We start from the raw sequence: 23,148 nt of genomic DNA, 5'->3' as shown, positions 1-23,148 counted from the left end.
TCCTGCCCTATTTCATCTCTTTCTATCAGCCATACATTCCTTACTCTTTCATCTCTTCATCGAGCTTCCCCTTGAAAGCATCTATGCAATTTGCCTCAACGATTCCTTTTGGTGGCGAGTTCCACATTCTTACCGCCCTTTGGGTCAAGAAGATTCTCCTGAATTCCCTCACAAATGGAAACGTTTTTTTCTCCGTCACCCAATCGAATCCTTTCAAAATCTTAAAGACCTGTATCAGGTCACCCCTCAGTCTTCCCTTTTCTAGAGAAAAGAGCTTCAACCTGTTTAGTCCTCCTGAGAAGTATCTGCTCCGAGTTCTATTATCATCCTTTGAATCTTTTTTTCAGCTTTGCCAATTCCTCTTTATTCTTCTTATCATCTGTCGACCAGAATTGTTCACGTTACTCCAAGTGTGGTTTCCATTTTCACTTCACCTCTGAACTTTCCATTCTCAGCCTGGTTCTGACTTGTATTATCAACCTGACATCTGCCATACGGCCACTTCCTCTGCTTCATTTTATACTCTATCTCTTTCGTCATCCAGAGATGTCTGACTTTAGTTGCTTCTTGTGGGAATGTACACAGACTGTACCCGAACAACCTCCTCTTCAAAAGCCGCCCATTGCTCGATTACAGTTTTGATTCCATTTTATCAGTTCTCAACCCTCTGTAATTGACCCTCTTCCAATTAAGTGTTTTTACTCTAGATTACTCCTTCTCCTTTTCCATTGCTATTCTGAACCTGATGATACTCTGTTCGCTATTACCTAAATGCTCCCCCAAGGACACTTGCTCCACATTAACTATCTCATTCCCTAGAACCAGATCCATCATTGCCTCCTAACTACAGTTGCTTCACACACTAGCTCCTCCTGCCACACTTGCCTCATGCCTGCTGGATGCATCTTTATTATATTCTGTGCACTTACATATATGGCACTGATAGTATGATCTTGGAAAACCACGCATTGAACCTGGCACTGCATTTGTTGACTGAAAGTATCTTAAGAGCTGGGGGGCAGAGCACAGTGACAGAGCATTTGACAGCAGCTGAAGACCTCTGCTTGAAATTCTGATGTCGTTTGTCTGGTGCTTCGAGTTCCGCGTTCTGTGGTAAGGATGTGTTCACTGAAGCCGAGAGACAAGGCGTTCCAAGTTGGGTTGTGCATCGCATCTGTACACAATAATGTGACTCACTCCATTCATGAAATATTTCTGATTGCCGTAATTATTGGTCTCCCAGAATAACTCATGAAGCTTCTTTTCATGTTGATAATATCAACATTGTTGACTGCCAGCTACTGAGCTCCATTACATTGTGCGTGCAAGAATGGTCACTAGATGAGGGGGTGTAGCTCAGTGGTCGAGCAATTGATTGCAAATCAAGAGGTCTCTGGTTCCGAATCCAGGCGCCCCCTTGCACATTCTAAGTGCTTCTTTTGAGGAGTCAGAAAATCAGTAATCTGTCGCTGTCGTTGTTTATATTGAGTTTGCCGCACAGATCCAGGCCATTTGACCCAATGGGGCCGGGCCAGCCTTTGTGCTTCACACAAGACTCCTCTCTCCCTAATTCACTTACCCCCAGCCGCACACTCTTCCATTCCTTTCGCCCGCGTGTGTTTATCTCGTTCGCCATTTCATGTATCGATGTTATTTGCCTCAACTACTCCTTAAGACAGCGAGTTCCACATTCTTGCAACTCTTTGGTAAAGAAGTTTCCCATGAATTCTCTATTGGATTTATTAGTGACTATCTTATATTGATAACCGATAGTTTTAGAGTACCCTACGAGTGGAAACATTTTCTCTACGTCGACCCAATCAAACCCTTTCATTATCCAAAGACCTCCATCATGTCAGCCATCAGCCTGTTCAATCTATCCTGAAAGGTATTCTCTTTCAGTTCTGGCATCATCATTATTTTCACCTTCGCCATTTCCTCGATATCCTTTTTATAATAGGGAGACCAGAAGTGTTCACAGTGCTCCAAGTGTGGTTTAACCAAGGATCTAGGACTGCAGATACACAAATCACTAAAAGTGGTGTCGACAAAAAAAGAACAAACCAAGCACTGGGGTTCATTTCCAGGGGGATAGAAGTGAAAAGCGGAGAGGTTATGTTAAGCATGTATAGTCTCCCTGATAAATACTGAGGAAAAGTAACTATTCAATATTCCAGCCATTTCACTGTCATTACCTCTGAGTCTATCTTGTGTATCCCTTGTTGGCCCTATCCCTATCCTGATGTTATTGACGTTTCAGTGGAATAATTGACTATTTCTTGATAATTTAATTTTGTATTTCCTTTCTGCTTTCCTGATTGCTTTTCGACATCCTTCCTAACATCTTCATTTCCCCCTTTATCATCCTTTCCTTTATTGTCCATGTGGTTCGAAGATGCCTTTGTTTAATTTCAATTTTACCCTTATCTCTTTATTCATCCACAATGTTTCATTGTTGGCTATTTGTTGTTTTCTTTAGAGGGATATTGTTCTCTTGAACTCTATTGATCACCGTTTCAAATATTTCCCAAAACCTTTTCTCCATCTTTGTCAAGATTTTTTCCAAGTTCACCTTCCAAAGTTCCAATCTCACCCCCTCAAAAATAGTTTGTTTCCAATCTATTAATTTGGTCTTTGTCTTACTTATGTCTCTCTCAATCTTTTACGGTGGAGGGATTGAGGTTGGGAGTTAGTATGTGAGTGAGTGAGGGAGGGATGGAGGGAGTGAGGGAAGGAGGGAATGAGGGATGGATAGAGTGAGTGAATTAGCGTGTTCGTGAGTGTGCGAGGGACTGAATGAGTGAGAGCGAGAGGGAGGTATGGAGAGCAGGCAGGAGCGATAAAATTACAAAAGAGAGACAGGCAGACAAGAGAGGAATCAGTGCTGGATCTAGTAATGGGAATTGAAACGGAGGAGATAGGAGAAGTAAGTGTCGGCGAATATCGAGGCACTAGTGATAAGGTTTAAAATAATAATTGAGAAAGACGGCCACACGCCTATTGCCAGCAATCTGCGAGCATCCGCGGGCCAAATAGAGGCTTTCAGCATTTTCCACTTTTATTTCCTGGCGACGACACACTTTCGACACTCACAGCTTCTTATTTCATGGCCAGGATGCAATTTACACACTTTCCCTTTCGTTAAGTCCCACTTCTGTTCCGTAACCTGTAAATGAATCTATTGACTTAACAAATATTACAGTCACTTCACACACTATCTCCTCCTGTCCGCTCTTGCTAAATGCCTGCTGGATGTTTATTTATTACATTGATTCGATATTCTGTACACTTGAATATATGGCACTGAGAGCATGATCTTGTGAAACTGCACATTGAACCTGTTGTTTCTTGTGTTGACTGTAACGATGTAAAGAGCGGGGGGCAGAGCAGAGTGAGAGAGCATTTGACTGCAGCTGGGCAAAAGTCTGGTTGAAATTCAGGTGTCGTTTGTCTGGTGCTTCATGTTCCGTGTTCTGTGGTAAGGATGTGTTCACTGAAGCTTAGTGACATTGCTTTCCATATTGGGTTGTGCATCGCATCTGTACACAATTGTGTCACTCACTCTATTCATGAAACATTACTGATTGCCCGAGTGATTTGTCTCCCTGAATAACTGATAAAGCTTCTTTTCATGTTGGTTTTTCAACATTGATCACTGCCAAGTACTGAGCTCCGTCACCTTGTGTGTGTAAGAAGCGGGGCTGGTTGTGGGGGTGTCGTTCAGTGGCAGAGCATTTGACTTCAGATTAAGAGGTATTTGGTTCAAATCCAGGTACCCCTTTGCATTGTAATTGCTTATCGTGTGATGCGTCGGGTAAGTGTACCCTCCCTGCAGAAGCAGGATTGTTGCTGATGTTCTGTTACGTTCTGCCGACAGCAGTTGAGAAGTCCACTCATCTCGATTGTTCCATCCTGATGTTTACGCTCCACATGAGTCTCCTCCCTCCCTCCTTCATCTCACCCGATCACCCTGCCCTTTACTTCATCTGCTTATCTTGCTTCCCCTTTAAAGCATCTATGCCATTCGCCTGAACTATTCCTTTTGCTGGGAGTTTCACATTCTTACCAAACTTTCGGTAAAGATGTTTCTCTTCAATTCCGATTGGATTTATTAGTGACTAGCTCATGTTTATGACCTCTCGTTTTGGTCTCCCTCACAAATGGAAACATTCTGACGACGTCTACCCTACCAAACCCTTTAATTATCTTAAAGATCTCTATCAGGTCATCCCCCAGTCTTCTCTTTTCGAGAGAAAAGAGCTCCAACCTGTTGAGCCTTTCCTGATAAGTATTTCTTGATAAGTCCGAGTTCTATTATCATCCTTGTGAATCTTATTTGCTGCTTTGCCAATTCCTCTCTAATCTTCTTATAATCTGGAGACCAGAACTTTTCACATTACTTCAAGTGTGGTCCAACCACGGTTCTATTCCTGCTTATCATCTGGCTTTCAATTGTATCCCTTAGTGGTCTCAGCCCGGATCCCTGTGGAATACCACTTCTCATCTTTTGTCAGTCTTGGTAACTACCCTTACCCTTACTCTCTGTTTTCTGTTTTGTAGCCAGCTTGCTATCCATTCTGATACTTGTCCACTGACTCCACATCCTCAGACCTTAGATATGAGTTTATAATGCTGAACCTTATCGAAGGCTTTTTGAAAATCCAAATTTATTACGACTGCTACATCAGCCATGTCTATTCTTTCTGTTACTTCTTCAAAGAATTCAATAAGATTGCTCAAGCATGACCTTCCTTTCTGAAATCCGTGCTGTCTATTATTTATTATAATTTAGTTTTCTAGATATTTTTTCTGTTGCATCATAGAGTAATCATTCCATTATCTACACTAACACCGATTATAAACTCACTGTTTTGTTGCTCCCTGGGCTTGTTCTATCTCCCTTGTTTTATTTTAGGAATAGGATTGCTGTCCATCAGACCTCTAACAATATTCCCTTTTCTAATGAATGTTTACACATATGAAAGAATATCTCTGCTGTCTCTTCCCTAATGTCTATTAACATGCGCGGCTGCAATCGATCCTGACTGGGGGTCCTTTCCTCTCTTAGTTTGATTAGTTTATCAATTATCTTTTATGTTTTGTAGTGAAATTGCAGTTAAGGAGGAGGAGTGTGAAACATTGGATGGAATAAACATGTTGAGAGAAGAAGTATTAAGGAGATTAGCATCTTTGAATGTAGATAAATCCCCAGGGCCGGATGAAATATATCCCAGGCTGTTAAAAGAAGCAAGGGAGGAAATCACGGAGACTCTGAACATCATCTTCCAATCCTCCCTGGATAAGGCGTGGTGCTGGAGAATTGGAGGACTGCTAGTGTCTTACCGTTATTTAAAAAGGGAGATAAGGATAGACCGAGTTATTATCGGCCAATCAGTTTTACCTCGGTGGTGGGCAAATTTTTGGAATCAATTCTGAATGACACGTTAAACCATCACGTAGAAAGGAACCGGTTAATGAAGGACAGTCAAGATGGATTTATAAGGGAAGGTCGTGACTGACTGACTTGATTGAATTTTTTGAGGAGGGAACAAGGATTGTCAATGACGGCAGTGCATTTGATGTCGTCCACAAGGATTCTAGCAATGGTCGACGGGAGTTTTTATGACTGGAAGGCTATTTCCAGTCAGGTTCCGCATGGCTCACTATTAGGTCCCTTGCTTTTCCTGGTATATATTAATGATTTTAACTTAAATGTACGGGCATGATAAAGAAGTTTGCTGAGGATACAAAAATTGACGGTCAACTTTTGTATTCTCTGCAAACTTCTTTATCATGCCCCCTAAATTTAAGTTAAAATCATGAATATATAGTGAGGAGGAAACCTGTAGACTGCAGGAAGATATCAACGGACTGATCAGGTGGGCAGAAAATTGACAAATTGAATTCAATCCGGACAGGTGTGAGGTGATGCATTTGGGGAGGGCAAACAAGGCAATGGAATACAAAATAAATGGAATGATACTGAGAGGTAGAGGACGTGAGGGACCTTGGAGTGCATTTGCTTTCTTCGCCGAGGCATAGAATATAAGAGCAGGGACGTTATGCTCGAGCGGTATAAAACACTGGTTATATCACAGCTTAGGTACTGCATACAGTTCTGATCACCATATTACAGGAAACAATGTAATTGTACTGGAGAGGATACAAAGGAGAGTGGACGAATGAGTGACTGAGTGAGTGAATGAGTGAGTGAGTGATTGAGTGAGTGAGCGAATGAGTGCGTGAGTAAGTGAGTGAGTGAGTGATTGAGTGAGTGAATGGGTGAGTGAGTGAGTGAATAAGTGAGTGAGTGGATGAATGAGTGATTGCGAGAGGGAAGCAGGGAGAGAAGACAGGAGCGATGAAATGACAAAAGGGAGACAGGCAGACAAGAGAGGAATCACTGCTGGATCTCGTAATGGGAAGTGAAATGGAGCAGATAAGAGAAGTAAACGTTGGGGAACATCTAGGCACGAGCGATCACAACATAATAAGGTTTATAAATATCATTGCGAAAGACGGTCACAGTTCCGTCGCCTGCACTTTCTGACTGCATTTGACGACCAAAAGTAGTTTATGGAGAATTTTCCACTTTTGTTTCCTGGAAATTACACACTTTGGGCACTCACAGCCTCTTATTTCATGGCTAGGATGTAAATTCTGTAATTTACAAAGTTTTCCATTCGTAAAGACCCATTTCTGTTCCGTAACCAGCAATTGGATGTATTGACTTAACATATAGAATCATAGAAAGGTTACAGCACAGAAGGAGACCATTCGGCCCATCGGGCGCGGGCCGGCTCCCTGCAAGTGCAACCCAGTGACACTCCCCCATCCTATCCCCGTAGCCCTGCAATTTTTTCCCTTCAAGTACTTATCCAGTTCCCTTTTGAAGGCCATTATTGAATCTGCCTCCACGACCTCCTCGAGCAATGCATTCCAGATTCTAACAACTCAATGCGTAAAACAGTTTCTCTCTATCTACTCTGCAAGAAACCTCATGGTTTTGAAGACCTCCATCAAATTTCGTCTCAACCTTCTCTGCTCTGAGGAGAACAACCTCAGCTTCTCCAGTCTATGCACGTAACTGAAGTCCCACATCCCTGAAATCATTCCAGTAAATATTTTCTGCACCCTCTCTAAGGCCTTCACATCCTTCCCAAAGCGTGGTGCCCAGAATTTGACACAATACTCCAGTTGAGGCCAAACCAGTGTTTTACAAAGGTGAAGCCCTGAGAGGGGGTGCAGAAAAAAATTACTAGCATAATTCCAGGAATGAGGGACTTTAGTGACATGGATCGACTGGAGAATATGGGGTTGCTCTCCTTGGAACAGAGACGGTTTTGTCGAGTTTTGATAGAGGTGTTCAAATCATGAAGGATCTCGACATGGAAGAAGGAGAGAAACTGTTCACATTGGCGGAAGGGTTAAGAACCAGAGGACATAGATTTAAGGTGATTGGCAAAATAACCAAAGGTGACATGAGGAAAAACTTTTTCACGCAGTGAGAGGTTCGGATTTGGAATACACTGCCCGAGGATGTGATGGAGGCAGATTCAATCATGGCCTTGAAAGGGGAGCTGGATAAGTACTTGAAAGGAAAAAAAATGCAGGGCTTCGGGGAAAGGCAAGGGAGTGTTTCTAGCTGGATCGCTCTTGCAGAGAGCCAGCACGGACTCGATGGGCCAAATGGCCTCTTTCCGTGCTGTAACCTTTCGATGATTCAACTTTATGTGTTGGAGGCGATTCAAAGGGAACAGAGCGTGCCGTAAATCGACACACCTCTCAGTATCCTCGCAAGCAATGTAGTTTAAGAGCAATTAATCCTGAAACGTCTTACTTGATAACTCAAGTCGTTCACTCGAAACCAATTTGGTAAAGGGAGGCTAATATTGGTGACTGGAAATAGTTAGTGTACAACTTGATATTGCTGGACACTGGAATAGAAAACGAGATTGGATGGACAGAAGTGGTCTGAAAGGATGGCCGATCGGCTGTGGGACGCAATGAACTTTTACACTGGCTGCACAATTGAGCGAACAGCGGCTCGTTGGTCGAGGGGTATGATTCTTGCTTCGGGCGTTTCATTGAATAATATGCAAGAGATCCCGGGTTCAAATCCCAGACGAGCCCTCCTGTGTTGCTCCTTTTAGTGAAAAGTCACCAATTGGCTTCTGACATCTTTTCAGTGTTGCTGTTGGTGGAACTGAATTCTTTCCAGACCATGTTTGAGCTCCAGTGGACTGAATGCCGAAGATTCATCGGCGCAACACACAGAAAGCAAATAAAATGTCTCAAGATGATGAGGAGATTGAAACTGAATTTGGATTTTTCCCAATTCAGGCGGATATTAGATGACGGGATAGAAAGCCACATATCCAAGTTTGCCGATGACGCCAAGATGGGCAGCATTGTTAGCAGTGCAGATGAAAGCATAAAATTACAGAGATGCATTAATACAATGAATGACTGGGTAAAATTGTGTCAAATCGATATCTGTTTAGTCAAGTGTGAGGTCATCCACTTTGGACCTAGAAGGATAAATCAAAGTATTTTCGAAATGGTGAAAAGCTCGAAAAAGTGAAGGTCCAAAAAGACTTCGGGGTCCATTTACATAAATCATTAAAATGTCATGGACAGGTAAAAAAAATAATCAAAAAGGTTAATGCAATGTTGGTCTTTATATCTAGACGACTAGAATACAAGGGGATAGGCATTATGATACAGTTATACAAAGCTCTGGTTGGACCACACCAGAAGTATTGTATTCAGTTCTGGGCAACGCACCTTCGGAAGGATATATTGGCTGTGGAGTGAGTGCAGCGTCGATTTACTAGAATGTTACCTGGACACCAAGGGTTAAATTAGGCGGAAAGTTTACACAAACTGGGGTTTACCTCGAATTTAGTCGATTAAGGGCTGATTTGATCGAACTTTTCAAAATATTAAGGGGAACTGATGGAGTAGATCGAGAAAAACTATTTCCGCCGGCTGGGATCTCTAAGACTTGGGGACATAGCCTAAACATTAGGGTCAGGACTTTCAGGAGTGAAGTTGGGAAACACCTCTGCAAGCAAAGGGAGGGAGAAGTTTGGAACTCTCTTCCACAAACGGCAGTTGATGCGAACTGAATTGTTAATTTTAAACCTGAGATTGATCGATTTTTGTTAACTGAAGTTATTAAGCGATACGGGGCTAAAGTGATTATATGGAGTTCGGTCACATATCAGCCATGATCTGTTTGAATTGCGGAACAGGCTCGAGGGGTGAAATGGCATACTTCTATTCCTCAGCTCCTCATTGGTGAGAATGATTCTGCATTGGCCGGAAAACGAACCAAAGTCTCCCGCATAAGAGGTGAGAATTCGACCCCTGCACAACCAATGCGCGCGTTCTTAATAGCGGCAAGTGTCCATTTGGAATCCTATCTGAACGAACATGCCGTTTACAGCTGCGGTGGCCGAGTGTTTAAAGCGTTGGACTCAAAATTCAATTGAGGTTTTCCTGCGCAGGTTTGAATTCTGCTCGCAGAGCTTCTGTTTCAAGATCACTTCAGTGCTGAAATAGATTAACTTGGAGTTTATTGACCGCATTTATCTCTCTCCCAGAATGAGAGATTTTACAGCGTGGCCGGTGCTTTTAATTCGTGTCAAATCTTCTCTTGCAAGATTTCAAGACCCGAGAAGGAATCTCTCCCAATCTGTAACTTAAATTCTGCTAGTTTGCAAAACCTGACATTTTTACTCTTTATTTTCTTTGTCTGCATCTCTCTCTCTCTCTCTCCCTGTCTCTGTCTCTTGTCTCTCTGTTTTGTCCCGATGGACTTCTCAGGCTTCCTTGAACGGCGACAGCTGATCTCACCAGCAACAATAGCAGAGAATGTGAAAGGAAAAAAAAGACTGAGACAGTAGGAAAAGGAAAGGTGCAACCCAGCTGATAAATTGGTCGCTAATGTATCCACATTCATGGATCTTCGCTCTCATAGTGAATGAAAGCAGCAATTTGAGTAAAGTGTACTTATGGTGGAGTGTAAACTATGACGATGCCGAGACAGACGACAATGTCGTTTCAGAGTAATTCATTCTGTAAAGTGTTACTTGATAATACAAGTCGTACATTCAAAACAAATTTGATATTTTTGATGTGATATAATTAGTGCAGAACTTGACATTGTACAAGAAAGCGGGATTCTATCGACAGAGCGTTCTGAAAGGATGGCGGATCGGCTGCGTGGCAGCGAAATTTTACAGTGGTTGCACGGCTCTGTTGCCAGTTGGTCTTTGGGTCTGATTCTCGCTCAGGGAGTTTCATTGGTTCAAATCCAGGATAAGCCCCGTTGTGTCCCCATTTTTAGTCAAAAATCACCAATTGGCTTCTCACATCTTTTCAGCGGTCCAGAAGGCAGGTTTGACTTATCTCCAGCAGAACATGTTTGAGCACCAGAGGACAGAATGCAAAGGGTTTGTCCACGCAACACACGGAGACGAAATGAAGATAATCTTTCAAGAAGTTGGACAGATTGAAGCCGTCACATGAATTTATCCCAATTCAGGCGATCTCATGGGTGCAGAATACAAAAGGTAAAGCTTGCTGCATTTTCCTGGAAACAAACTCATGGTTTACCGCCGGCAGGCAAGGGTTTCACACTGAGCCACCAATGCACACCACGGCTGCAGACTGCACGTGTAACGTTGGATACATGTCTGGAACATGCAGACTGGCAGAGTTCCGGTTTGTCCACCTCAAAAATGTCAAGAATTGCCTTCAAGCTGCACCTTAAAATCTGCTCAATCACAGAATTTGGAGATTTATACTATTTTTCTTAGCATGCATCTCGATATCTCTGTCTGCGTTTCTTCCCTCTCTGCCTTTCCCCCTGATGGACTTATCCAGCTTCTTTGAACGGCCAGACGGGTTTCTGGAACGCCCAGGTTTCCAGACTGTAGAATCTTCAGTCCATTTATTGTATTTCGACAGGATGATCTTTGCTATTTTTCCGTCTCCGTTTTCAGAAAATATAAGCCCAGATGGGATTTCATCTCCTCGGGTCCCGTCACCTTCGGCTAATGGGAATGAACGCAATCTATCATTCGGTCTTAATATCTGTATTCTCATTGCTTAAGAATAAAATTACGGGGTTACAGTTATTTTGAGGACACATTTTAGAAATTAACACATAACAGTCTTATTCGAAAACTAGAAGCACGTAATTAGCTAAAGGATAGGAGGCAGAGAGTCGTGGTGAACGGATGTTTTTCTGACTGGAGAGAAATATGCAGTGGGATCACCCAGGGGTCGGTATTAGGACTATTGCTTTTCTTGTTATATATACATGACTTGGATGTAGGAATAGGGAGTACAGTTTCGAAATTTGCGGATGATACAAAACTTGGCAACCTAGAGCATAGTGAGGAAGATAGTAGCAGACTTCAGGAGAACATGGACAGACTGGTGAAATGGGCAGTCACGTGACAGATTTAACGCCGATCAGTGTGAAGTCATGCACTTTTGGAAGAAGAACAAGAAGAGGCAGTATAATCTAAATGGAACAATTTATGGGGGGTTGCAAGAGCAGAGGGACCTGGGAGAGCAGATTCACAAAACAGGGCAAGTTGATAAGGTAGTTAAAAAGCGTATGGGATATTTGGCTTTGTAAATGGGGGCATTGAATTTAAATACAAGGAAGTCACACAAAACCTTTACAAGTCACTGGTTGGGCCTCAGCTGGAATGAATTGTACACTTCTGGGCACCATACTATACGAAGGATGAAAAAGGATTGAAGGGGATTCGGAGCAGGTTGACCTGGATGATACCAGGGATGAGGGACTTCAGTTATTTGGAGAGATAGGAGAAGCTGGGATTATTCTCCTTACAGCAGAGATGGTTAACGGGAGACCAAAGAGAGGTATTCAAAATAATGAGGGGTTTTGAAATCGCAAGTAGGGAGAAATTGTTTCCTCTGGCAACTGGGTCGGTAACCAAAGATCATAGATTGAAAATAATTGGCAAAATAACCAGAGAGGAATTTAAGAGATTTTTTTTCACACAGAGGGTTTGTTAAGATCAGGAATGCACTTCCTGAAAGGGTGGTGGAAGCAGATTCCACAGGATCATTCAAAAGGCAATTGGACATGTACTTGAGGAGGACTAATTTGCAGGGTTATGGGGAAAATCTGGGGTGTGGGTCTAATTTGGACAGGACTTCGAAAAATAGCCGGCACAGGTACGATGGCCGAATGGCCTCCTTCTATGCTGTAAGATTCTATGATTCTATGATTACCTTCTGAATCGTTGGAATTGATAATATCTAGTGTTGTGGAGCCAATTAAATTATAACCATGATATTCGGCTTCTCCATTCCCTTATGAATATCGCAGATTATAATGTCCAGGCGGGGTGGGACTGAATGGTGGATAGAGTGCGGAGATTGGGATGGAAGCCCAGCAGAATGAACTTGATGTCAACAGCAGGCGGTGAACCTTCTTCTCCAGAGAGGATCGTCATTTCAGTTCAGAAGGAAAAAGGTATCAAGAAAATCGGGTGAAATAGACACGGAATGAACCGGGACTGACAGCACATCCCTTTTAAACAGACACAGACACGGAATGATCCAAGACTTACAGCACATCCCTTTTAAACAGATACAGACACGGAAAAATTCCGGGACTGACAGCACATCCCTTTTAAACTGACACAGACACGGAATGATCCGTGACTGACAGCACATCCCTTTTACACCGATAGAGACACAGAATGATCCGGACATAAATCATAATTATGGTACATAAATTTCTCTTGCGTTGACTACAAGATTTACTCGTTTTACAACGACATCACTGTCCACTTTTATTATTCGCGACCTTGCAATCTCAATACCTTCTTGGTTGGAACTGTTGCTGATTTTCGCAAACAATGCAAAAACTTCCTTCTGCCGTTTGCAGACCTTCTGGATGGACTGAATGAAAGTAACAAGATTAAACACAACGTCGACGGGATTCGAACCCACGCGTGCAGAGCACAATAGATGAGCAGTCCATCGCCTTAACCACTCGGCCACCTCGTCGCATGCGCAAATTTGCGAAAGCTCCTTTATTCAAAATGAAAATACTGCCGATGTTGCCAAACTGAAATAAAACAGGAAACGCCGGACATCCTCAGCAGGTCAGGCAGAATCTTTAGATACAGAGTTAACATTTCATGTAGATGACCATCACATGATATTCTATTACAATCCTGACTTGCGCCTTGCAGATGGTGGGACGGCTTTGGGGAGTCAGGAGGTGAGTTACTCGGCGCAGAATATCCAGCCTCTGACCTGCTCTTGTTGCCACAGCATTCAGCTGGCTGGTCCAGTTAACTTTCTGGTTCATGGTGACCACCAGGATGTTGATGGTGGGTGATTCCTGGAAAGATTCCAGGAATGAGGGGCTTTAGTTTCATGGATGGACTGGAGAAGCTGGGGCTGTTCTCCTTGGAATAGAGACAGCTGCGAGGAGATTTAATAGAGGTATTCAAAATCATGAAGGATCTGGACAGAGTTGATGGAGAGAAACTGTTCCCATTGGCGGAAAGGTCAAGAACCAGAGGACATAGATTTAAGGTGTTTTGCAAAAGAGCGAAAGGTGACATGAGGAAAAACTTTTTTACACAGCGAGTGTTTCGGATCTAGAATGCACTGCCCGAGGGGTGGTGGAGGCAGATTCAATCATGGCCTTCAACAGGGAACTGGATAAGTATTTGAAATGAAAAAAAAATACAGGGCGACAGTGAAAGGGCGGGGTGGGGTCTTGCTGGATTGCTCTTGCAGAGACCCGGTACGGACTCGATGTGCCGAATGGCCTTTTTCCATGCTGTAAACTTTCCATGATTCTATTCTGTGTGTCGGGGGCGATGCAAAGCGAACGGAGCGTGACATAAATCGACCTGCTCATGTCCATTCCCTGATAATAAATCCTAGTGTGATGTAAAGAAGAAATTCATAATTATGGTACATGTCTTTCATCTTATGCTCACCACGAGAGATACTTCGTTTACCAGTGGGCCATTGCGCACTTTGATTGAAACTTCACCTAGATCACCCCTTACAATCCCAACACCTCCGTGCAAGAAACATTTTGGGTGGCAATACAGACTTTGCTGATTTGTGCAAACAGATGTAAGCCAGCAATGCGGAAACGCACTTCTTTGGAAAGAAGATTTTTGGGTGACGCGGCCAAAATGAACAGCTCTACTAATTGTAGCAGAGGGGGGATCCGAACCCACATAATCGAAAGATTGACTCCATCATCTTGGACAACTGCATTGCTCTCCTCCAGACCAGTCTGTCCATTTCTGATATAAAAGTTCAGAGGGCTGAAAGCTGACCTCTGGTTCTTTCTCCACAGGCGCTGCCTGACCTGCTGAGTGCTTCCAGCATTTTCTGTTTTCATTTCTGTGAATTCACAATGGCTGTTTTCCTGAAAACACCCAGTTTGACCCAAGGACAAAGCTCGCACTTCACTTTCCCCACACGCTTTAAAGTCTGTCGTTTCGGAACAAAATCCCCTCCGCGAGGGACATTCAAAGGACCTTTCGCTCACGGCCAACCTCCTGTCATCGACACTTTTTCACCATTCCCGCGCTTCTCATTTCTCCTCATTCCTTTTCAATCGGACATTTCCACAGACCTTTTAAGATCAAGCGGAACATTTCCGGTCTTACTGTACCGCCCAAACTGACAAAAGTGCACCTTTCAGCCGTCATTCGCAGCAATGTCGCGCCGCCCGTCTCTCCCGCACATCAACTGCTCGGGCAAAAGCGCCAACGACCATGAAAACAAAACCCAGTTCTTCAGTTAACATCCCCCGTGTCACAAGATACCCCATGGAAATTTCACGGAAAAGTATGCCGCTGTCCTTCCGAATGCCTGCCCTGCTTTCTTAGTGCTTGTCTCTGGAACAGTCACGCAGATCGAAATGTATCGATTGGTTTCAAGGCACAAATGAACATTGGTGCGAGCGGGACATGTGCCCCCGAGAAACAGCGGTCGATGTGGAGCAAACTTAAAGGCGTAAGAATGTGAAAGTGAATGTTAGAGTGGGCAAGGCCGCAGTAAATTCTCAATGAAATGGACGATGATTGTGGAAGGAAGAAAATGCTGGAAGAAGCGACAGGTCTGAATTTTGGATCATCCAGCAGAGACACATGAGAGAACAAAAACAGGATACAGACAAAGGTGCTGGAGGCAGAAAGAAAAAGCACGAAATTCGAGGAATGAAAAGAGAGTAACTTAGTGGAGCGCGAAGAGATACAGTAGCACAGTGGTTATGTTAAGTGGCTAATAAGCCAGAGACCTGGACTCAGAATCCGGGGTCACGAGTTCATAATCCCGCCATGACAGCTGGAGAAATTCAATTCATGAAAAATAAAAGTTGGAATTAAAATACCAGTATCAGTAATGGTGGCCATGAAACAACCGGATTGTTGTAAAAACCCATCGGGTTTACTCATGCCCTTCAGGGAAGGAAACCTGCCTTCCTTACCCAGTCTGGCCTCGATGTGACTCCAGACCCACAGCGACCAATGTGGTTCATTCCTAATTGCCCTCTAAAATGGCCTGGCAAACCACTCAGTTGTAAAATCTCGATTAACAAAAAAGTCTGAATAAAACCGGACGGGCCACCAGGCACCGCACACGACAAAGGCTCAAACCAAGCCCAGTCGAGTCTGAAAAGTCCTCCTCACGAACATCTGGGGACTTGTGCCAAAATTGGGAGAGCTGTCCCACAGACTTGTCAAGCAACAGCCTGACATAGCCATACTCACAGAATCATATCTTTCAGCCAAAATCCGCAGACTCTTCCATCACCATCCCTGGGTATGTCCTGTCCCACTGGCAGGACAGACGGACCAGACAGTGGCGGTACAGTGATATGCAGTCAGGATGGGAGTGCTCAACATTGACTGTGGACCTCATGGCATCAGGTCAAACATGGGCAAGTGAAACCACCTACTGACAAGCCCTCAGCAGCTGATATCAGTCCTCCTCCATGTTGAACACCACTTGGAGGAAGCACTGATGGTAGCTGGGGGACTTCAATGTTCATCACCAAAGGTGGCTCGGTAGCACCACTACTCGCCGAGGCCTGAAGGGCATTGCTGCAAGATTGGGCCGACTGTAGATGGTGAATGAATCAACACGAGGGAAAAACCAACTTGACCTCGTCCTCACCAATCGACGTGTCGCAAATGCATCTGTCCATGACAGTATTGGTAGGAGTGACCACTGCACAGTCCTCGTGGAGACGAAGTCCTGTCTTCGCACTGAGGATACCATCCAACGTGTTGTGTGGCACTACCACCGTGCTAAATGGGATAGATTCAGAACAGATCCAGCAGCTCAAAACTGGGCATTCCATGAGGTGCTGTGTGGCCATCCTGCAGCAGCATAATTGTATTCCAGCACAATCTGTAACTTCTTCGCCCGGCATATTCCTCACTCTGCCAACAAGCCAGGGAATCAATCCGGGTGCAATGAGGAGTTGGAAGAGCATGCCAGAAGCAGCACCAGGCGTACCTAAAAATGAGGTGCCAACCTGGTGAAGCTACAACTCAGGGCTAAACATGCTGTAGATTGGAGCAAAGCGAATCCACAACCAACGGATCAGATCAAAGCTCTGCAGTCCTGCCACAGCAAATCGTGAATGGTAGTGGACAATTAAACAACTAACGGGAGGAGGAGGCTCTGTGAACTCTGTCGACATCCCCATCCTTAAGTGATGGACAAGTCCAGCACGTGAGTGCAAAAGACAAGGCTGGAAGCGTTTGCAGCCAGAAGTGCCGAGTGGATGAATCCATCACGGCCTCCTCCCAATATTCATCGCAGCCAGTCATCAACCAATTCGATTCAATCCACGTGATATCAAGAAACGGCAAAATGCACTGGATACATCAAAGGCTATGGGCCCCGACAACATTCCGGCGGTCGTACTGAGGTCTTGTGCTCCAGAACTAGCTGCGCCTCTAGCCAAGCTGTTTCAGTACAGCTACAACACTGGCACCGACCCGACAATGTGGAAAATTGCCCAGGTATGTCCTGTCAACAAAAAGCAGGACAAATCCAATCTGGCCAATTACTGCCTCATCAGTCGACTCTCAATCATCAGCAAAGTGATGGAAGGTGTCGTTGACAGTGCTATCAATCGGCACTTACTCACCAATAACCTGTTCAACGATGCTCAGTTTGATTCCGCCAGGACCACTCGGCCCCAGACCTCATTACAGTCTTGGTCCAAACATGGACAAAAGAGCTGAATTCCAGAGGTGAGGTGAGAGTGACTGCCCTTGACATCAAGGCAGCATTTGACCGAGTGTGACACGAAGAAGCCCTAGTAAAATTGAAGTCAATGGGAATCAGGGGAAAACTCTCCAGTGGCTAACACAAAGGAAGATGGTAGTGGTTGTTGGAGGCCAATCATCTCAGCCCCAGGTCATTGCTGCAGGAGTTCCTCATGGCGGTTTCCCTGGGCCCAACCATCTTCAGCTGCTTCATCAATGACCTTCCCGCCATCATAAGGTCAGAAATGGGGATGTTCGCTGATGATTGCACAGTGTTCAGTTCCATTCGCAACCCCTCAAATAACGAAGCAGTCCGAGCCCGCATGCAGCAAGACCTGGACAACATCCAGGCTTGGGATGACAAGTGGCAAGTAAAATTCGCGCCAGACAAGTGCCTGGCAATGACCATCTCCAACAAGAGAGAGTCCAGCCACCTCCCCTTGACGTTCAACGGCATTACCATCGCCGAATCCCCCACCATTAACATCCTGGCGGTCACTATTGACCAGAAAATTTACTGGACCAGCCATGTAAATGCTGTGGCGACGAGATGCTGGGTATTCTGGGGAGAGTGACTCACCTCCTGACTCCCCAATGCCTTTCCGCCGTCTACAAGGCTAAGGTCTGGAGTATAATGGAATACTCTCCCCTTGACTGGATGAGTGCAGCTCCAACAACACTCAAGAAGCTCGACACCATCCAGGACAAAGCAGCCCCCTTGAATGGCACCCTAGCCACCACCCTAAACATTCACTCCCTTCACCACCTGCGCACAGTGGCTGCAGTGTGTACCATCCACGGGATACACTGCAGCAACTCGCCAAGGCTTCTTCGACAGCACCTCCTAAACCGACGACCTCTTCCACCTAGAAGGACAAGAGCAGCAGGCACATGGGAACAACACCACCTGCACATTCCCCTCCAAGTCACACACCATCCCGACTTGGAAATATATCGCCGTTCCTTCATCGTCGCTGGGTCAAAATCCTGGAATTCCATTCCTAACAGCACTTTGGGAGAACCTTCACCACACGGACTGCAGCGGTTCAAGAAGTCGGCTCACCACCACCCTCTCAAGGGGCAATTAGGGATGGGCAATAAATGCCGGCCTCGCCAGCGACGCTCACATCCGGTGAACGAAGAAAACATTAATGTGAAGACATTGGCTGCAGCAGCGGGGTTGCACTTTTTATTTTCCTACTGTCTCAATCTTTCTTTATTAACTGGACAAATCAAATTGGGCAGGGCAGCCTTGAGGAAGAGTTTATTGAGTGTATTAGGGATGGATTTCTTGAGCAGTATGCAACTGATCCAACAAGGGGCCAAGCAACATTGGACCTGGTCCTGTGTAATGAGCCAGGATTAATTATTAATGTCCTAGTTAAGGATCGCCTTGGAATGAGTGACCATAACATGGTGACATTCCATATCGAATTAGAGGGTGAGAAGATTGGTTCTCAAACAAGCGTACTGAGCTTGAATAAAGGAGACGATGATGGTATGAGAGCGGAATTGATTAAAGTGGACTGGGAAAATAGATTAAAGGGTAAGACGGTACATGAGCAATGGTGTTCATTCTAGGAGTTATTTTACAACTTTCAAAAAAAAAAATATTCCACAGAGGAAAAAAGGGTGTAAAAGAAATGACAGCCATCCGTGGCTAAGTAAAGAAATTAAGGACAGTATCCGACTAAAAACAAGGACATATAAGGTAGCCAAACTTAGTGGGAGGATAGAAGATTGGGAAGACTTCAAAAGACAGCAAAAAGTAACGAAAGGATTGATTATGAAAGGGAAGATAGATTATGAAAATAAATTAGCAAAAAATATAAAAGCAGATAGCAAGAGTTTCTATAGTTATATAAAAAGAAAAAAGGGTGGCAAAGGTAAACGTCGGTCCCTTTCGAGGATGAGAACGGGAAATTAATGGTGGGAAACATGGAAACGGCAAAAATGCTGAACAAATATTTTGTTTCAATCTTTACGGTAGAGGACACTAAGAATATCCCAACACTGGTCAAACAGGGGGCTCGAGGGGGGGAGGAGCTAAGTACGATTAAAATCACTAAGGAATTGGTACTCAGTAAAATAATGGGACTGAAGGCGGATAAATCCCCTGGACTTGATGGCTTACATCCGAGGGTCTTGAGGGAAGTGGCAGTAGGGATTGTGGATGCTTTGGTAATAATTTTCCAAAATTCTCTGGACTCGGCAAAGGTCCCGGCAGATTGGAAAACTGCAAATGCAACACCCTTATTTAAAAAGGGTAGTCGGCAGAAGGCTGGAAATTATAGACCAGTTCGCCTAACATCTGTGGTGGGTAAAATTTTGGAATCTATTATTAAGGAGACAGTAGCGGAACATTTGGATAAACATAATTTAATAGGACAAAGTCAGCATGGCTTTACGACGGGGAAGTCATGTCTGACAAATTTGCTTGAGTTCTTTGAGGACATAACGTGCAGGGTGGATAAAGGGGAACCAGTGGACGTAGTGTATTTAGACTTCCAGAAGGCATTCGACAAGGTGCCACATAAAAGATTATTGCTTAAGATAAAGAATCACTGGATTGGGGGTAATATTCTGGCATGGGTGGAGGATTGTTCATCTAAAAGGAAGCAGAGAGTTGGGATAAACAGTTCATTCTCGGACTGGCAATCAGTAGCCAGTAGTGTTCCGCAGGGGTCGGTGCTGGGTCCCCAACTCTTTACAATCTATATTAACGATTTGGAGGAGGGGACCAAGTGCAACATATCAAAGTTTGCAGATGATACAAAGATGGGAGGGAAAGTGGAGAGGGAGGAAGACATAAAAAACCGACAGGGGGATATAGACAGGCTGGGTGAGCGGGCGGAGATTTGGCAGATGCAATACAATATTGGAAAATGTGAGGTTATGCACTTTGGCAGGAAAAATCAGAGAGCAAGTTATTATCTTAAAGGCGAGAAACTGGAAAGTACTGCAGTACAAAGGGATCTGGGGGTCCTCGTGCAAGAAAATCAAAAAGTTCGTATGCAGGTGCAGCAGGTGATCAAGAAGGCCAACGGAATGTTGACTTTTATTGCTCTGGGGATAGAATATAAAAACAGGGAGATATTGCTGCAGTTATATAAGGTATTGATGAGACCGCACCTGGAATACTGCATACCGTTTTGGTCTCCATACTTAAGAAAATACATACTTGCTCTCGAGGCGGTACAACGAAGGTTCACTCGGTTAATCCCGGGGATGAGGGGGTGGACATATGAGGAGAGGTTGAGTAGATTGGGACTCTACTCATTGGAGTTCAGAAGAATGAGAGGCGATCTTATTGAAACATATAAGATTGTGAAGGGGCTTGATCGGATGGATGCGGTAAGGATGTTCCCAAGGATCGGTGAAACTAGAACTAGGGGGCATAATCTTTGAATAAGGGGCTGCTTTTTCAAAACTGATATGAGGAGAAACTTCTTCACTCAGAGGGTAGTAGGTCTGTGGAATTTGCTGCCCCAGGAAGCTGTGGAAGCTACATCATTAAATAAATTTAAAACGGAAATCGACAGTTTCCTTGAAGTAAAGGGAATTAGGGGTTACGGGGAGCGGGCAGGAAATTGGACATGAATTTAGATTTGAGATTAGGATCAGATCAGCCATGATCTTATTGAATGGCGGAGCAGGCTCGAGGGGCCGATTGGCCGACTCCTGCTCCTATTTCTTATTGACCTTCTCTGCTGGTGTTGCAGATTCGATCAGGCATCGCCGTTTCAGGAAGCCTGAGAAGTCCATCAGGGGACAATACAAGAGACAGAGACAGGGAGAGATAAAGAAATGCATGCAAAGAAAATAAAGAGAATACATAGAATCATACAGTCATAAAATGGTAACAACACAGAAGGAGGCTATTCGGTCCATCGAGCCCGTGCCGGCTCATTGTCAGAGCGATCCAGTTCGTCCCACTCACCCGCTCCTTCACGTGTGTTGCGCCTTGGAAACTTCCACACCCTGTCCTCTGGAGCTCAAATATTCTCTGGAAAAAAATCAATTCTCCCAACAGCAACACCGAAATGATGTCGGAAGCTAATTGCTGACTTTTCACGAAAAGCACTGAGATAGGAAAGATCGTGCGGAATTTGAAACTGAGATCTCACGTATATCATTTAACGCAAAAGCTCTAAGCGAGAATCATACCCCGAGACCCACGAAACGCTGACATTGAAATCGTACACCAGTTAAAATGTGCGCTGCCTCCCACTGCCGATCGGCCATCCTTTCAGACCTCTTCTGTCCATCCAATCTCGTTTTCTATTCTGGTGCACAGCAATATCAAGTTGTACATTAACGACTTCCAGTGACCAATATTAGTCTCCCTTTACCAAATTGGTTTCGACTGTACGATTAGAATTATGAAGTAAGACGTTTCAGAACTAGTTGCTCTGAAACCACATTGCTTGGGAGGAGACTGAGAGGTGCAGATGAACGGCGGAACCTTGCAGTCCATGTCCACAGATCCCAGAAGGTAGTAGAACAGGTAGATAAGGTGGTTGTGAAGTCACAAAGGATACTCTCCTTTATTTGCGAGGCATAGAATAAAAGAGCAGGGAGGTTATGGAAGAAATGTATGAAACAATAGTTAGGCCACAGCCAGAATACTGCGTACAGTTGTGGTCACACATTACAGGATCGGTGTGATTGCACTAGAGAGGGTACAGAGGACATTTACGACAACGTTGCCAGAACTGGAGAATTTTAACGATGAGGATAGATTGGATAGGCTGGGGTTGTTTGCTTTGGAACTGATGAGGCTTTTGGGAGATTTAATTAAGGTGTATAAAATTATGACGGGCCTAGATAGAGTGGCTAGCAAGAACCTATTTCCCTTAGCAGGGAGGTCAATAATCAGGGTACATAGATCTAAGATAATTGGTCGAAGGATTAGAGGGGCGCGGAAGATTTAATTCCCAGCCAGTGAGCGGTGGGGGTCGGGAAATCACTGCCTGAAAGGGTGGGAGAGGAGGAAACCCTCATCGCATTGAAAAATAAAAACTTCAACATGCACGTGAAGATCCGTAACCTACAAGATTAGTGACCAAACGCTGGAAAGTGAGATGAGGCTCTGTACCGATTTTTCGGTAAGCACAGGCAAGATGTGCAGAATGGCTTCCTTCAGTGGCCTAACTTTCTATGATTCGATGATATGATTGCCGTCTGTCTCGGCATCGCGAAAGTATACACTCTACCATAAGTATACTTTAATCAAATTGGTGCTTTGTTTCACTGTGAGAGCGAAGAGACATAAGTGTGTAGACATTGGCTGCTGCAACTCGGTTGCACCTTTACTTTTCCTACCGTCTCAGTCCTCTTCTCCAGCCTTCTCTGCTGGTGTTGCAGGTTAGATCAGCCTTCGCCGTTCAAGGAAGCCTGAGAAGTCCATCAAGGGACACACAGAGAGACATGAGACAGAGACAGGGAAAGATAGAGATATGCATGCAAATCAAATAAAGAGTATAAATGTCAGGTTTTGCAAACTAGAAGAATTTAAGTTACAAATTGGGAGAGATTCCTTCTCGGGTCTTGAAATCTTAGAAGAGAAGATTGGACGCCCGATTAAAAGCACCGGCCACGTTGAAGCATCTGGGAGAGAGGTAAATGTGGTCAATTAATTCCATTTAATATATTTGAGCATTGAAGAGATCTTTGAAGAGGAGCGCTTCGAGCAGAATTCAAACCTAGGCAGGAAAACCACATAGGAGTTTTGAGACCACCGCTTCAACCTCTCGGCCATCCAAGCTGTAAACGGCATGTTCGTTCAAACAGGATTCCATTCAGAAACATGCAATTTCTGTATAAGTTA

At 44.3% G+C, this 23,148-nt stretch overlaps 2 non-coding genes across 2 annotated transcripts; one reads left to right on the top strand and one right to left on the bottom strand.

Annotated features, from left to right (window-relative positions):
• The first annotated feature begins 1,345 nt into the window (after positions 1 to 1,345).
• On the top strand, positions 1,346 to 1,418 carry trnac-gca (transfer RNA cysteine (anticodon GCA)). The gene has a single exon. It is a non-coding gene; the product is annotated as a tRNA-Cys (tRNA).
• Positions 1,419 to 12,983: 11,565 nt separating this feature from the next.
• trnas-gcu (transfer RNA serine (anticodon GCU)) lies at positions 12,984 to 13,065 on the bottom strand. Its single transcript has one exon. It is a non-coding gene; the product is annotated as a tRNA-Ser (tRNA).
• Between the last annotated feature and the right edge of the window lie 10,083 nt (positions 13,066 to 23,148).

This window comes from Heptranchias perlo, chromosome 20 (assembly GCF_035084215.1).
Source record: "Heptranchias perlo isolate sHepPer1 chromosome 20, sHepPer1.hap1, whole genome shotgun sequence".
Classification (NCBI taxonomy): Eukaryota; Metazoa; Chordata; class Chondrichthyes; order Hexanchiformes; family Hexanchidae; genus Heptranchias; species Heptranchias perlo.
Note: the sequence above shows the minus strand (reverse complement) of the source record. Positions and strands in the feature narration are given on the sequence as shown.